This window comes from Pseudochaenichthys georgianus, unplaced genomic scaffold (genome assembly GCF_902827115.2).
Source record: "Pseudochaenichthys georgianus unplaced genomic scaffold, fPseGeo1.2 scaffold_695_arrow_ctg1, whole genome shotgun sequence".
NCBI lineage: Eukaryota > Metazoa > Chordata > Actinopteri > Perciformes > Channichthyidae > Pseudochaenichthys > Pseudochaenichthys georgianus.
Genome location: NW_027263249.1, coordinates 1 through 15890, shown reverse-complemented (window position 1 = coordinate 15890; position 15890 = coordinate 1). Strand labels below are relative to the sequence as shown.

Below are 15890 nucleotides of genomic sequence, written 5' to 3'. Positions count from 1 at the left end.
AAAGAAGTGAGTGACTTACTCAACAAGCATGTTTCAAACTGGGGAATAAGAGCTTTGCAAAAATGCATACTGCCAAGGCACTCATAGCAGTCCTCCATCAACACAGGTATTTGCCACAAGAACCCGGGGCTGCGGTGGACGAGACGCCCTCCTCCTCCGAGTCGCCCTCCACAGGACCGGCCAGGTATGTGTTCAGACGAGTCAGCTGGCTGTTATTTTGAGTAGAGGGGTGCCATATGGGAACTTATTGTGATGATGTAAAATTATTTAATGATTTCACAGTTTGAACTCCAAAAACGCTGTTGTTGTTGTTGTTGTTGTTGTCTATTACTGTGGGACTCATGGCAGATATAGAAATGCTCAATGCAGAGCAATATAAAAGGAAAACGTACTGTTTTATGTGCGCTAACCCTGCAGAGGTAAATTATGTTGTGGGATCAATAGAATACTGCCTTCACTATGTTGACACTATTGATTGGTATACAGCAGAGTGGAGGCCCACTTTCAACTGCATCAGATGCCCGCTCGCTGTGTCCTTCTCATGTAGGGTGAACTGTTGGCCAGTGAGCGGCCCTGCAGTAGCGTTAATAGACATGGTGTTTATTTTCCCCCTCCAGCCTGCCAACACCGCCTGTTACCGTGGGCATTCAGTGGGACAGGTTTTTGGAGGTCTTTCCGTCCTCTCTGCACTCTGTGGCGCCTAGTAAGAGGCTGTGTGTAGGGGCCGGCTTCACTGCATACAGGCCATTGTATAGAAAGTGGAGGAATGTGCAGCTCCTGGAGAGAACGTCCTACATTCTCAGTAAGTATTTTGCACTCAGGCAGTGTTGTGTTCCCCTTTTCTTATTGTTCCCACTGCTCACCCGTTTAACTCGTCACACACAGGTCAGGAAATGGGCAGGCATGCAGCACAACCCACGAGGGTTAATCATTAACCCTTGTGTTATTTTCCTTTTTTATGTAACAGCAATAATATTGTACTGTGTAGTTTTTACCTTTTATTAGCATCAATTAAATGTGTGTGTGTGTGTGTGTGTGTGTGTTAAAAATAAGAGTCACTTACTTCCGCACACGGTCCACATCACACAGGCACTCTAGTCTTCCCAGCCGTGTTTTTCCATGGCTCATCCATCCAATGAACTGCTTGATCCTGTGTAGCTTTGACTGCACATTGTTAAGGAGCTTGGGCGAAGGATCAGGTCCCTCTTGTAATTTCCTAAAGTCTTCCAATAAGACGTCTGAAAAAAAAGACAGGGAAACAATCTGTTACTAGGCGACTAACAATCAAATGTATCTCTATAAGGATCATGGCATTTATTCTACCAGCACTCACTGAAGGCGGCGACATAGTCCGGGAATCCTGGCGAACAGGAAGGGCCCGCTTCCGATGTCTGGAGGGGTGCAAGCGGCTCTGCTGTACCAAATATCTGGTCCCTTTTTTTCAATTGTGCGTATTTGCGCTGCAGAGCTAGGTGGGCTGTACGTAACTTCCTGTTGTAGCCCTGGGCTTGGTGGAGTGAGTCATTCAGCGACACAATTGTCCCCTTTAAGTTGGCCACCTCATCCTCGTTCCCCTCCTCCTCCTCCTCCTCCTCCTCCTCCTCCTCCTCCTCCTCCTCCTCCTCCCATTGCAGGACTGAAAATAGATGGAATATAATGTTGTTATTACTTAATATTGTATAACTCATGCATATGGAATACGAAATATGACTAACCCTAAGCTAACAGGAGATATCACATGTTCTTTGTTCATGCTAACTACTCAGCCAGTAAACAGCTAAACAATAATTCAGGGCTGATGGGACAGTCTTCACTGGGCACATGCTAAGTGCTAAGCTAACAGCATGAACAAAGAACATGTGATATCTCCTGTTAGCTTAGGGTTAGTTATTATTATTATCTCAGTATCCTGAGTTGTCCCACCCCCCACTCTGGTGTGTGAGGAGAGGAGATATTTTCATGTCTGTATCACAGTCACACTGAGCTGTAGGCACAGAGATGTTATTGAAACGTTGACTAAACGACTGTTTGTGAGACAATAAACACACAGAAAGTCAGGTTAAACCAAGCTTCCATGACTGCTGAGGATCCAAGCTTTCGGGAAATGTATAATATGTTCAATTTGAACCACGTTCATCCAATAATGAAGTACAACAACTAATATACACAGACTGTCTGTGAATGTTGAGATCTCGGGTTAACTGACACATGTGTTAGTTATTACAAGATATCAACGCACATGAATGTGTTGCTGGCTACAGAAGCCAGCTGCATCAACAAGGTCCAATACTTTCAGAACATACCTGATACCTCCAAATCCAGAACCCCCACAACACCTGAGATGGGGATTGGAGGATATTTGCATGTGAGTGACTTCCATTGTCTTTCACTCTCTCAGAGAGTTCATGGACCCCCACCCACAATGCATAACCCTCAGTGTGTGTTGATCCCCACACTGATTGGAGGATATTTGCATGTGAGTCACTTCTCAGAGAGCTCATGGACCCCCACCCACAATGCACACCCTTACCTGAGAGGGGGAGGAAAGTCACACAGAGAGAAAGTTTGACTAAAGCCATAAACAGACATAAAGTCAAGTTAAACAATCTCCACAATATTGAAAAGTACTTGATATACTTAAAGGCTTGATGCCTGCAACAGGATATTAGATTAATATATGTATTAATTTTAATCACAAGACACACAATCAAAGTGAAGGTTACAAAGTATTCATTGGAATTGATAGTTATAGTTTCTTCTCCTTCCTAATGGTTCAAATTGAACATATTATTTGCTGTACCTAACCATGTATAAACAACAGTGCAGAGGAATATTATATTAAACTACTACAATATGTTTTCAGCTACTCTCCTCTGTCATCTCAGTATCCTGAGTGTCCCACCCCCCACTCTGGTGTGTGAGGAGAGGAGATATGTTCATGTCTGTATCTCAGTCACACTGAGCTGTAGGCACAGAGATGTTATTGAAACGTTGACTAAACGACAGTGTTTGTGAGACAATAAACACACAGAAAGTCAGGTTAAACCAACTCCACAATATATTCATATTATATAATATCTTGTTTGTCATATTACATTACATTACATGTTGCTTGTTCTGCTAAAATAAAGCTGTAAATACTTGTTTTGAACACACATTAATGTGCGTTGACATTAATGTGCGTTTGAGAAAATGTGTCATTTATTGAAACAGTGCAAACTGTAGCTTACAAGCCTTTGAAACCTAAGTACATAAAGTGCAGTATCACAATGGACAATGGAGAATTAAAAGGTGCAGCAGGTGGCGGAACACGGGGGATTTGAGTGGGACTTGTTAGAAATTAAAATCAATGTTTTGATGGCATAAAGTACCTTAAACATACCGTCAGTTTAAATGCTGTTTTATACTGAAAAACCAGAAGTTCTCTGAAGAGTTTATCGCCGGCCACAAGAGGGCAGCGTCACTGCTGTCGCTGCCCGGATATGCCGTGCTTTGACCCGGTAGTGCTTAGCGGCCATTTTAGTTCACATGTTGTTCATTCACTCCCATAGACATATAAAAGAGGCTTCTCAATACTCAAATTTCCCCTCCTCGACTCCCCTCCTCGACTCCCCTCCTCGAGACTTAGTCCCGCCCACAGGAGATGCGAGCGGAGGACCGAGGAGGGGAACCGGGGAAAGAGGAGGGGAAGCAGCAGACGTTTAAAGAAATGAGAACTCCTCTCCTCTGAGCGGTCATATTAAAGCGACGTCCGTTCATTATTACGTGGCAACAGCTGCATCAGCTGTCGAGTGTTTTGTCATATTTTATAATCTCTGTTAGATCAGCTGAACATTGTTCCCCCACATATTTACCTTGAATTCATTGAGAGTGCGGTATAATGAGACAATAACAGGCTACAGATGCGGACACACACACACAAATATATTTATATAAATATATGCAATTTAAAGTATGAGAGCACTCTCATAATAACGTAACACAATCAGAGACTGGATATATCCCCCCCCCCCCCCTCTCTCTCTCTGGTCGCTGAAATGGGGAATTGAAATTACGGGCCAAAAGTTGTATTTGCAAGTATTAAAAGTAAGCAGAGGACACCAAACCAACTGAGACCTGTCTGTCCGCCGCATCTGCGCACACACTGTACCACACACACACCTACACACTGTACAGGACATACCTACACACTGTACCACAACACACACACACACACACACACACACACACACACACACACACACACACACACACACACACACTGTACCATACACACCTAAGCTCCTAAAGCATAATCAGGCTACAGCCGTTGTGTATTTTAGTATGTGAAGCACTAAATGTTCTTAGAAAAATATCGACTCTTTGTTTGTATATATCTACTAAACTAAAGCAAATAAAGAGAGTAGGTCTGTTATACTGAGTGATATTTATTTTACACACTGCTCTGCTTTCTGCAGGGCCTCACAGCTGTTCTCACTGTAAACATCGCGTTGCGATGAGAGCAGTTTCTAAAATAATATCCAGGGGATGCATGCAGAGCTGTCATTGGCTGAGATAAGTCCGGCCGTGTGTCACGCCTCCACCGTTCCCGGAAATGCATCCGCGGAGGAGCCGTGGAGGAACCATCAGTGTATCCTCGGTTATAGCTCCTCCAGAGAGCCTCCTCGACGCTCGATCCTCGGTCCTCGGTGTGCATTTAGAGAAATGAGACGTCCTTCAAAATGGCGCGCTGAAATTCATTTCCGGGTCACTACCGGAGGACCGAGGAGTCGAGGAGTCGAGGAGGGGAAATTTGAGTATTGAGAAGCCTCTAAAGAGTAGACGCCGCATTGGCTGCTGGGGCGCAAGAAATACGGCCGCCATCTTGGACCGGTCATCCTACAGACATTCTACCCAGAGACAGCAGAGGTTTCAAGATGCCAGAGCACTGTGCAGCATATTGCTGTGCAAATCGGCGGACGATTGCGAACAGGGGTCGGGGGATTACTTTTCACAAGTAAGATTCAACATTATAATTGGTTGTATTTTGTAAATAGAATATTATTGTACTGTATTGATGTCCGCCAGCGAAATCGTAGCCAGCAAACATTATGTTCATGGCCAACTGAGACTTTATAAATCGCTGCTGTAACAAGTGAATGTCCCCGTTGTGGGATGAATACAGTAAAATCTAATCTAATCTATCTAGGAAGAAGAAGGAAGAAAATAAGCTTGACCTCCTTCTTAAAATGTTTTTGTGTTGACTCTCAAATCTCCCGTTTTTATTTTGAAGGTTTCCCAAAGACAAAGATATGAGAAAGAAGTGGGAAGTTGCTTTGAGGAGGGAAGGGTTCACTGCAAGCGAGTCATCCGTGATTTGCAGTGAGCATTTTAAGCAGGACGAGTTTGACAGGACAGATTGTCCGACTCAGAGATGGTGTTATTCCCTCCATCTTCAGCTTCCCGGTTCACCTCCAAACTGTGTGTGTGTGTGTGTGTGTGTGTGTGTGTGTGTGTGTGTGTGTGTGTGTGTGTGTGTGTGTGTGTGTGTGTGTGTGTGTGTGTGTGTGTGTGTGTGTGTGTGTGTGTGTGTGTGTGTGTGTGTGTGTGTGTGTGTGTGTGTGTGTGTGTGTGTGTGTGTGTGTGTGTGTGTGTGTGTGTGTGTGTGTGTGTGTGTGTGTGTGTGTGTGTGTGTGTGTGTGTGTGTGTGTGTGTGTGTGTGTGTGTGTGTGTGTGTGTGTGTCAGAAAAGGGCAGGACTACGTCTACTTCCAGAAAAGCTGAAGAGAGCCTGTCTGTGGCCCCTCAGGACGACCCAGAAGCTTCAACCTCACACTCACAACCTCAGCCTAATGATGTGAGTATTTCTATTTTCAACATCATATCATAATGGTCCTAGACAAAGTAGAATCTCTCTTGTTTGCTGCCACTCATATTAAATTTCAGATCTTCAAATAGACTTGAAGGCAAAGCAGGGCCATGAGTACTCAAAGGACCACAGAGAATGTGCCCTCACACTCCATCTACATGGTCCAAAGGCATACAAATACCTCAGAGAGACTACAACAAAAAGGTAGTCTTAATGTTGTTGAAACACAAAGGGTCCTAATCTAAATCTAAAATCTAATCTAATCTATCTAGGAAGGAGAAGGAAGAAAATAAGCTTGACCTCCTTCTTAAAATGTTTTTGTGTTGACTCTCAAATCTCCCGTTTTTATTTTGATGGTTTCCCAAAGACAAAGATATGAGAGAGGTTCTCAGTCATGCTTTGGAGGAGCCGCATGCACGGGGCATTCGGGTGTCATGAGCAACTTTGTGTAAATATGGTTTGGGTGGGGTGGTGTCATGTTCTTGTGTTTAACTTGAACATTTACATTTTTTATATAGATGTAGAAGTACATTTTCATTTTTTATGACATAGATATTCATTTTTACTGATATATAACTTCTGTCTATGTATAATGTATTATTGTTTCTTCATTTTTCAACTTATTAAAATAGCTGAGTATAGGCCTACACAATATGCTTCTCTATCATATATAGACCATTAGTGTTTTTTTATGTGTGTGTGTGTATATATTATATATCGTGTGTCTTTTGCAAAATACCTATCATACATAACATAGGCTATCAAATACCAGAATATTCTATTGCTGTTAAGCCTACTATGAATATTAAAATACGCCGAATCATGTGTCCGGTATCATGCCTACATATATGACGTTTGCAGAAACCCCCCCCCCCCCCCCAATCAGTTTTGTATTCAGCGAATTATGATTGATAAAATGCGCTGACACTTCATTGCGCCTGCCAGACAGATTACACTGAGTGGAGCGGGTGACCGGTCCAAGATGGCGGCCCCACGGCTCGTCAGCGCCAATAGGCAGCAGCGGTCGATGCGGCGTCTACTCTTTATATGTCTATGTTCACTCCGCCTCGAGTTGAGACGTTCATCCACTCACTCATGTAAGACTGTTTCCACTACTGTTTAGTGTGTCTTTAATATATGTAATTTTGTCAGCTTATCCTGCGGCATTGCTCTGTTTCAGGGTGTCGTCATCTTTGTCAATAAAGTACCAATACTGACATTGAGGAGTGTGTTTCTTCATTCTCGTGCACAACCAACCAGTTTTTAAGCTTTTATTGTGAAAATCCTTAATCTCCGGTTAGCATTTAGCATGTGGGTAATATACCATTTACTACAGAGGTGAATTTAGTAGCGATATGACACACGGAGTGTTGCACACCGAACCCTACTGATTTAAACACTACAACTATACACTACAACTATAGACGTCGAGATATTATTATTGCTGAATATTAAATGAAGGTACAGTTTATTTGAATACGTTTGTTTACAGACGTGGGTAGCATGAGACACATCCGGAAATGATACCAGCCGTGAGGTATTTTTGGAGTATTGATTACAGCGTTTACAATGTATTAAAGGAAAAGTAATGAAAGAGATAAGGACGAGAAAAGGTGTGTTTAGTTATATATTTAATGTACAATGTCTGAATCCTCTGTAATGCGCTACAACAACGAACATCGGAGACGTGGAGGGCCGGCCCCCAGCAGCGCCAACCGGCGCACAGCGAGGAGTCAGCAGAGGATATTAAACAGCTGGTAAGGTAGCTTGCTCACGAGAGCCAGAACACAGCTGTTTTTCTGACTGAACCAAACCATCTTCTGCTTGTAACATTACCGTGCTTTTTATTAATTAAAATATACATTTGGACCTTCTCAGAGACTCAATTAGTCTCCTTTTTAAATGCTTCTCTCCTGGACGCGAGGATAACGAACACAGTTATCAGACTAAAACTAAATATCGATATATTACATTGCATTTAGCTGACGCTTTTATCCAAAGCGACTTACAATAAGTACATTCGACCAGGAAGACACAACCTTGAAGAAATCCGAATCATATAAGTACATCAGGTTTCATAGAGCCAAGCATTTCAAGTGCTACTCATCTGGCTATAGATAAGCCAGTCCTTTATTAGTATACAAGTGCTCTGCGCTCGAGGTGGTGTCGAAAGATAAGTTTTCAGTCTGCGCCGGAAGATGTGCAGGCTTTCTGCTGTCCTGATATCTATCGATTGATCAGGAATCAGGATCGATTGAATTGCACAGCCCTACTGAAGAGGCTGAGGCCTGATGTCCGGTGTGTGAATCCTATGGATAGAAGCAGAAAAGATCCTCAGAATCTGTGTTCATTTCCTGTTTAAAGTAGTCAGAGAGAGAGAGAGAGAGAGAGAGAGAGAGAAACAAACATGGTAATGTATTTGAAGTGGACTGTCCACTGTCCACTTCAGATACACAGGACATTGTGGTAATGTATTTGAAGTAGGGCTGTCAGTCGATTAAAATATTTAATCGCGATTAATCGCATGATTGTCCATAGTTAATCGCGATTAATCGCAAATTAATCACACATTTTTTATCTGTTCTAAATGTACCTTAGAGGAATATTTTTCAAGTTTTTAATACTCTTATCAACATATGAGTGGACAAATATGCTTTATGCTAATGTTTATTATCATTTGAACAATGACAAATATAATCTTGAATATTAAACACAACAACCTGGAACCTCTCTCATTCAATACAAATGGTGTGTGTGTGTGTGTGTGTGTGTGTGTGTGTGTGTGTGTGTGTGTGTGTGTGTGTGTGTGTGTGTGTGTGTGTTCGTTCGTTGGAGCTATGTGCAACTCAAGGCATATGCTCGAACGGGAGCTGCCTGGACGCTGCAATCGACGCTTTAGGGTAGTTAGTATAATAGGTTTATTCATTTTGTAACTATTAAATGTAAAACACAAGTTTTTCACATGCTGGCAATACTTCCATTTGTGTCGTTTATAGATTTTTATGGCGGAAAAAATATGAAAATGTCCTGTTGATATACATACTGAGAAATATATTCCTATATATCAGACTTTTTTCCCTATAGTCTCTAAGCGTCCCTGTGGCGTACTGAGATAAGCGTTAGGCTTTGCCCTTGGCCACCCGGGTTCGAGACCCGCGTGAGACCTTTTTAATGGAAATGTGAAAAATATTTAAAATTATTTGAATTGAGATAGGGATACTTTTAAGTTAATTATCATAGGTTTAGTTATTATGGAATTATTAAATATAAAACAATTGTGTTGAATTAAGAGAGGGATAATGGGTTACATTATAATTTATGTCACGGTGAACAGTGAATGTGTGAAATGCTAATATTATGCTAACCTAGTGGAGGGTGGGCGGTGCTGCTGCTGCTGTGAAGAATGCCGACTATGGGTGCCGATGGGCGGACGATAAAGCACCGCAAAATACACCCCCCTTTAAGATTACCAGGGGCACGAGATTCTTGAGGGTGTGGTCATCTGGGTTTAGTCCGTGGGGGAGTGCTTAAGTTCGGGGGCCCGGGGACCCAAGGTGCGCGAGGTTCTGGAGGTAGGCTACGCATGTCAGGGAGAGATCCTGGAGCTCCTTAGTCCGTGTTTTGCGGGTCTTGGAGCGGCCACAGAGAGGTGCTTTTCCCCGGTGTATTTCATGGAAGTCTGAAATAGCCTGTTTGCTCATGTCAGGGAGAGATGCTGCACTCTAAGAAATGAAATATGGATGTTGTTTGCATTAATTGCTTTTATTATATTGAAACTACTAAGTAAATGCACTTTTTACAATTAAATCAAGAGACTTCAATTGCATTTATGTAAAAGTTCAAAGTTTTGGGATTACATTACCATGTTGTGTTGTATTTAAATGGTAAAGTTATTTAAAACGCACTGATTGTCCCAAAGTGCTTGCCGTACTTTCTCAGCACATGCGCTGACCGGGGACATGCGTCATTTGGATCCTGTGACTGAGATGTGGATACTGAACCGCATTTTTTCCCTTTCCTGTGCCATCCTGCGATTTTATGGTAAGTTTCTTAAATATTAACATATATTAAACACAAACGGTCTCTGTAATACAAAAGTTGATGTGTATTTTTGATTTCCCTGCTACCAACTGTATACTTTGATGATAGATTTGAAAAGCGGGTGCAGCCTAGCTTAACGGTCACTTTTATGATGTTCCCTTGCACTTAAAAGTGTTAGAATATGTCACAAAAGAGGTGACATTTCAAGCTTTGTCTGTAGAAGTCTCAATCGTTATGTATTTCATGATTTTAGCTTGATGTGGTTATAATTAGTAATGTTAGCTTAACTCTTTTTAAAAGGAGGGAAAAAACGTGTCCACTGTAAGTGGACACTTGAGTATTATTTTGAATTTGGGACTATAGCAAGTAATGGAGTATTTATACTTTTACTTAAGTACAGGATCTGAGTACTTTTTCCACCACTGCTTAAGATATTAATTTAATATCGAAACAATCGCACTATTTAATATGTGCGAAAAAGCACAGTCCCACTGTCCGGGACGTATTATTTACAATATCAGACAAGTAGATCTATCAATTGACTTGTCCGGAGGACAAGTTACGTTTTTCGCTCTCATTTATTTATTGACAAATTATAGATAAATTCAGTTTACAAAAGGATGCGCCCAGCTCCAAGCTTTTTTTTTAAGCTGTAGTGTGGACGTTAGAGACAGGGGCGGGGCGGGAAGTGGAGCACAGTGGCAGGGTTGGGAAGCAAAACTTGGTTCCGAGTAGGAACAAATAACAATTTTCTGGTAAACGGATTAATAAGAGTTGTGAGGACAGCAGGCGAGGCCGAGCCCCGCGGACTGCAGCTCTCTCTCTCTCTCTATGCTCCGTATCAGCTGATCGCTGCATGGTGCAGCTGAGCTCAGCGTCCCTCTCTCTCTCTAACAGCCTCATCTTTGTCAAACTGTCTTATTTTCTTTCTCTAACACGTAATGAAGGTTATTATTATTAAGCATTGTAGCTTCTATGTTGTTAATATTGACCGCCATTTCCTTTATGAAGTATCTGGTTTACACCAGTAGATGAACTCCTGTCCTTTCTGCTATCACACTTGATGGATATTATTATAGATGCAACAGCTTTAAACAAAACATTTTAACCTGTATCACAATGTGTTGCAGGTAAACGCAGAATTCACCCGCATCACTACCATTCCGCTGCTGCCTACATTCACGTCTCAACTGGATCGCCATTCGTCTCAGCTGATGAAAGTTTTCAAAAAGAAGGGAAACAGCAGGACGCAATTTGGGCCTGATCATGGCAGCCATGGACAAGGTATGTAGTTGTATACAATTGTGTAGTTTGGGCACTGCAACACCATATTCTCTTTATCTCTCTTGTTGTCCCTCATATACATATATGTTAACCTCTCTGACCCCCTTTCTTTGACTTGCCAAAAATCAGCACACAAGCATAATCAGTATTCTCGTGTGACGATTTTGAAAATGTGTTTGTCCCTCAGGATCCCACAGTTGAAACACGACGCTCTGCGTCTACATGAATGAAAGTTCCGAGAGCTTCATCAAGGAATATTTGGTAAGTTGAAACATAGCCAAACACAGATATATATATATATATATGTGTGTGTGTATATATATATATATTAGGGCTGTCAGTCGATTCAAATATTTAATCGCGATTAATCGCATGATTGTCCATACTAAATCGCGATTAATCGCACATTTTTTATCTGTTCTAAATGTACCTTAGAGGAATATTTTTCAAGTTTTTAATACTCTTATCAACATATGATTGGACAAATATGTGTTATGCTAATGTTTATTATCATTTGAACAAGGACAAATATTCTCATGAATATTAAACAACAACCTCTGAACATTACAAATATTCGCCTCAAATCAACCTGGAACCTCTCTCATACCATAATACAATACAAAGTGTGTGTGTGTGTGTGTGTGTGTGTGTGTGTGTGTGTGTGTGTGTGTGTGTGTGTGTGTGTGTGTGTGTGTGTGTGTGTGTGTGTGTGTGTGTGTGTGTGTGTGTGTGTGTGTGTGTGTGTGTGTGTGTGTGTGTGTGTGTGTGTGTGTGTGTGTGTGTGTGTGTGTGTGTGTGTGTGTGTGTGTGTGTGTGTGTGTGTGTGTGTGTGTGGATCGTTGGAGCTATGTGCAACTCAAGGCATATGCTCGAACGGGAGCTGCCTGGACGCTGCAATCATGTTGCGCACTATCCATGCTGAGTGTGCTGACTTCTCCTCCAATGTCCCGCTGTCGGCTTCCTGCATAAAGTCAAGTGCTCGGTGCAGTTGTGGCGAAATGTCGCTCCTCTGTTTTCATTTAAACAGCTCCTTATATCCGTTAGCGCAGCTAGCTAGCACCAGATGCTAACAACAACAATGCACGTAAGGTCTCGCTCGCTCGGGCCACACATACACACACCCTCCCGGTCCTCCCGATGGCCAGTCGGTGCCTGCCGGTGAGCGTGGAAGTGTGGTCTGCCACAAGCGGGCGGCAGGAGCGGGGCTGTCAGCATCAGCTTGTAGATGGTATTTTAAACTCAATGCGTTAATCGCGTTAAAATAATTAGTGGCGTTAATTTTTTTCCGCGTCAACTTGACTTGATATATTAGGGCTGTCAAGTTAATGCGTTAATATATTAAAAAATTATAATAAAAAAAAATTAACGCCACTAATTATTTTAACGCGATTAATGCATGTGTATTTTTTTTCCTCGGCCGCCCCGTAGTTTCAGAGCGCATCGAGTTTAAAATACCATCAAAATACCCGCTCCTGCCGCCCGCTTGTGGCAGACCACGCTCACCGGCAGGCACCGACTGGTCATCGGGAGGACCGGGAGGGTGTGTGTATGTGTGGTCCGAGCGAGCGAGAGAGAGACCTTACGTGCATTGTTGTTGTTAGCATCTGGTGCTAGCTAGCTGCGCTAACGGATATAAGGAGCTGTTTAAATGAAAACAGAGGAGCGACATTTCGCCACAACTGCGCCGAGCACTTCACTTTATGCAGGAAGCCGACAGCGGGACATTGTACGAGAAGTCAGCACATTCATGATTGCAGCAACATGATTGCAGCGTCCAGGCAGCTCCCGTTCGAGCATATGCCTTGAGTTGCACATAGCTCCAACGATCCAACACACACACACACACACACACCATTTGTATTGTATTATGGTATGAGAGAGGTTCCAGGTTGAATTGAGGCGAATATTTGTAATGTTCAGAGGTTGTTGTTTAATATTCATGAGAATATTTGTCATTGTTCAAATGATAATAAACATTAGCATAAAGCATATTTGTCCACTCATATGTTGACAACTTGAACAATATTCCTCTAAGGTACATTTAGAACAGATACAAAATGTGCGATTAATCGCGATTAACTATGGACAATCATGCGATTAAATATTTTAATCGACTGCCAGCCCTAATATATATATATATATATATATATATATACACCTGAACATTAGCAGGAGAGGACTCTTTAAAGTAGAGACACTACATACTGATATACACCTGAACATCAGCAGGAGAGGACTCTTTAAAGTAGATGCACTACATACTGATATACACCTGAACATCAGCAGGAGAGGACTCTTTAAAGTAGAGACACTACATACTGATCTACACCTGGACATCAGCAGGAGAGGACTCTTTAAAATAGAGACACTACATACTGATATACACCTGAACATCAGCAGGAGAGGACTCTTTAAAGTAGAGACACTACATACTGATCTACACCTGGACATCAGCAGGAGAGGACTCTTTAAAGTAGAGACACTGCATACTGATATACACCTGAACATCAGCAGGAGAGGACTCTTTAAAGTAGAGACACTACATACTGATATACACCTGAACATCAGCAGGAGAGGACTCTTTAAAGTAGAGACACTACATACTAATTTGAACCTGAACATTTGCATAATATGTCCTCTTTAAATTAAAAGCAAAATATTGTTCATGTACATTTACAACTACATGTATTTTATTTACAATGGATCCAATAAAAGGATTTGCTCATTTGTTTCATATTATAAAATGATGTGTGTCAGGACTAGTTCTCATACTGATAATCATGTATACTATGTTCTAATCCCACTTTAGGATGTTGAACTTGCAACAACACAAATGGAGCCAATGGTATTGGGACTCTATCTTGTGAAACACGAAGGCGCAGAGCCCGGGGGAACCACTTGCGGATGTTGGCGTCATCATCGAGGGTGTTGGAGTGCTGCGAGAGCTGAAATACTTGGCAAATGGATGGGCAGTACTGCTTGGACTGATTTACAGCCTCAATCTGAGCTACCCCAAGGAGCTGAAACATACACTTGAATTCATTCAAAAAGTATTGATGGGGTTGGATGGCAACAGACCGTCAACCAAGGGGCAGGTTCTGAAAAACAGATTACAAGAGTAATCCCAAGGACAAAACACTGTGACAGTTAATTTCCATCTCAGTACATTCTCTCACACACACACACACACACACACACACACACACACACACACACACACACACACACACACAGACAGAGAGACATACACAATTGTGTTTCTGCTTTTGAAAGTTCAAGGCATATGTTCATGTGTATAAAAGAGGCAAAGATGTACTGTAACACATTATGTGCTTGAGCAATATTATGTAAGTGTTTGGAAAGACGTAAAAAAACACCATACTTCATAGTAAAGTTGCATTTAATTTTTTCTCATATAATAAGTCATTGTTGTAGCTTTTCAGCCCACATGTTAACTTCTTGAGATCACTCTGTTTCTCATCACTGTCAAATTCAGCAGCTGTGGGTTTTTTACGCAAAGCGCTTTAAAATTCTAATATTTGCCCCTACCACTGTTGGCTGTTGGAGTTAAGTGTTGTTGTGGCAATTCAGATGGTTGTTTGCTAAATGCAATGTTATAAGTGTACACTACTGAACTTTGTCTAAAATGAACATTTTAAATAAAATGAGGGGAATACAAATTACTGAGTTGTAGTCATTTGAATTACTTATATTGATAGAGCAATTTGGATTAAATTATGTTAAGTGCAAATAACACAATCCTACAACATAAATGGAACTAATTTGTGTTAAGTAATTACAACCTAACTGTGTTAGATAATCAGTGCAAACTTTTAAGTTAATACAACATCATTGTGTTAAGCAAATACAACATAACTGTATGATGTAGCATTTAATTAAGATGCTTTGGTAAGATTTACTTAAATGCAAGAAGTAAATATTAGTTTACTCGTCTGTTTCCTATTTACTTAGCCTTGTTACGTGCAACCGGTTGACATAACTAGATTAAGTAAATCTAACATATCATTTCTTTGAGTGTGGGGCTGCTGCGTCCGTGTTTTGGGGGTCTTGGAGCGGCCACAGAGAGGTGCTTTTCCCCGGTGTATTTCATGGAAGTCTGAAATAGCCTGTTTGCTCATGTCAGGGAGAGATGCTGGGGCTGCTGCGTCCGTGTTTTGGGGGTCTTGGAGCGGCCCCGAAGAGGTGGCTTTGTCGGTGTACGTAATGGAAGTGTGAACTAGCCTGTTTGCTCAAGGCAGGGAGGGATCCTGGAGCTCCTTAGTCCGTGTTTTGGGGGTCTTGGAGCGGCCACAGAGAGGTGCTTTTCAAGCTCGGTCTCCTTGCAGTGTGAAATAAACAGAGTGCTCGTGTCCGATCGTGCTACTAATTGATAACTTTTAATAGGAATGTCTGTTTGACATGTGTTCAGAAAGTGCTTACGTACTTTTTTTTGTTTATAAAAGTCACAGCTAAATTAGATAATGTAGTTAATAAATGTATTCTTTGATACGGTTTTGCCTTTCTCAGGCTACAACATGGTTAAGTTTACGAATATTATTAAGGAATACAAATCCCTCTTTGCAATGTTTACCAGCCTCCTTAGGCTTTTCAATCACAATCATTAAACTGGAATAAATACAATATTGTTAACATGAACATATGATTTAATGTTCGTTATTTAGAGGTATTCTAAGGCTTTACTCAATGGGAACTCTGTT

The 15890-nt window shown here is 41.6% G+C and overlaps 1 long non-coding RNA gene across 1 annotated transcript; it reads left to right on the top strand.

Moving 5' to 3' along the window:
* Positions 1–9692: 9692 nt before the first annotated feature.
* On the top strand, positions 9693–14855 carry LOC117443885 (uncharacterized). Its single transcript, XR_004551722.2, has 4 exons — positions 9693–9888; positions 11019–11172; positions 11360–11433; positions 13982–14855. It is a non-coding gene; the product is annotated as an uncharacterized lncRNA (long non-coding RNA).
* The last annotated feature ends 1035 nt before the right edge of the window (positions 14856–15890 follow it).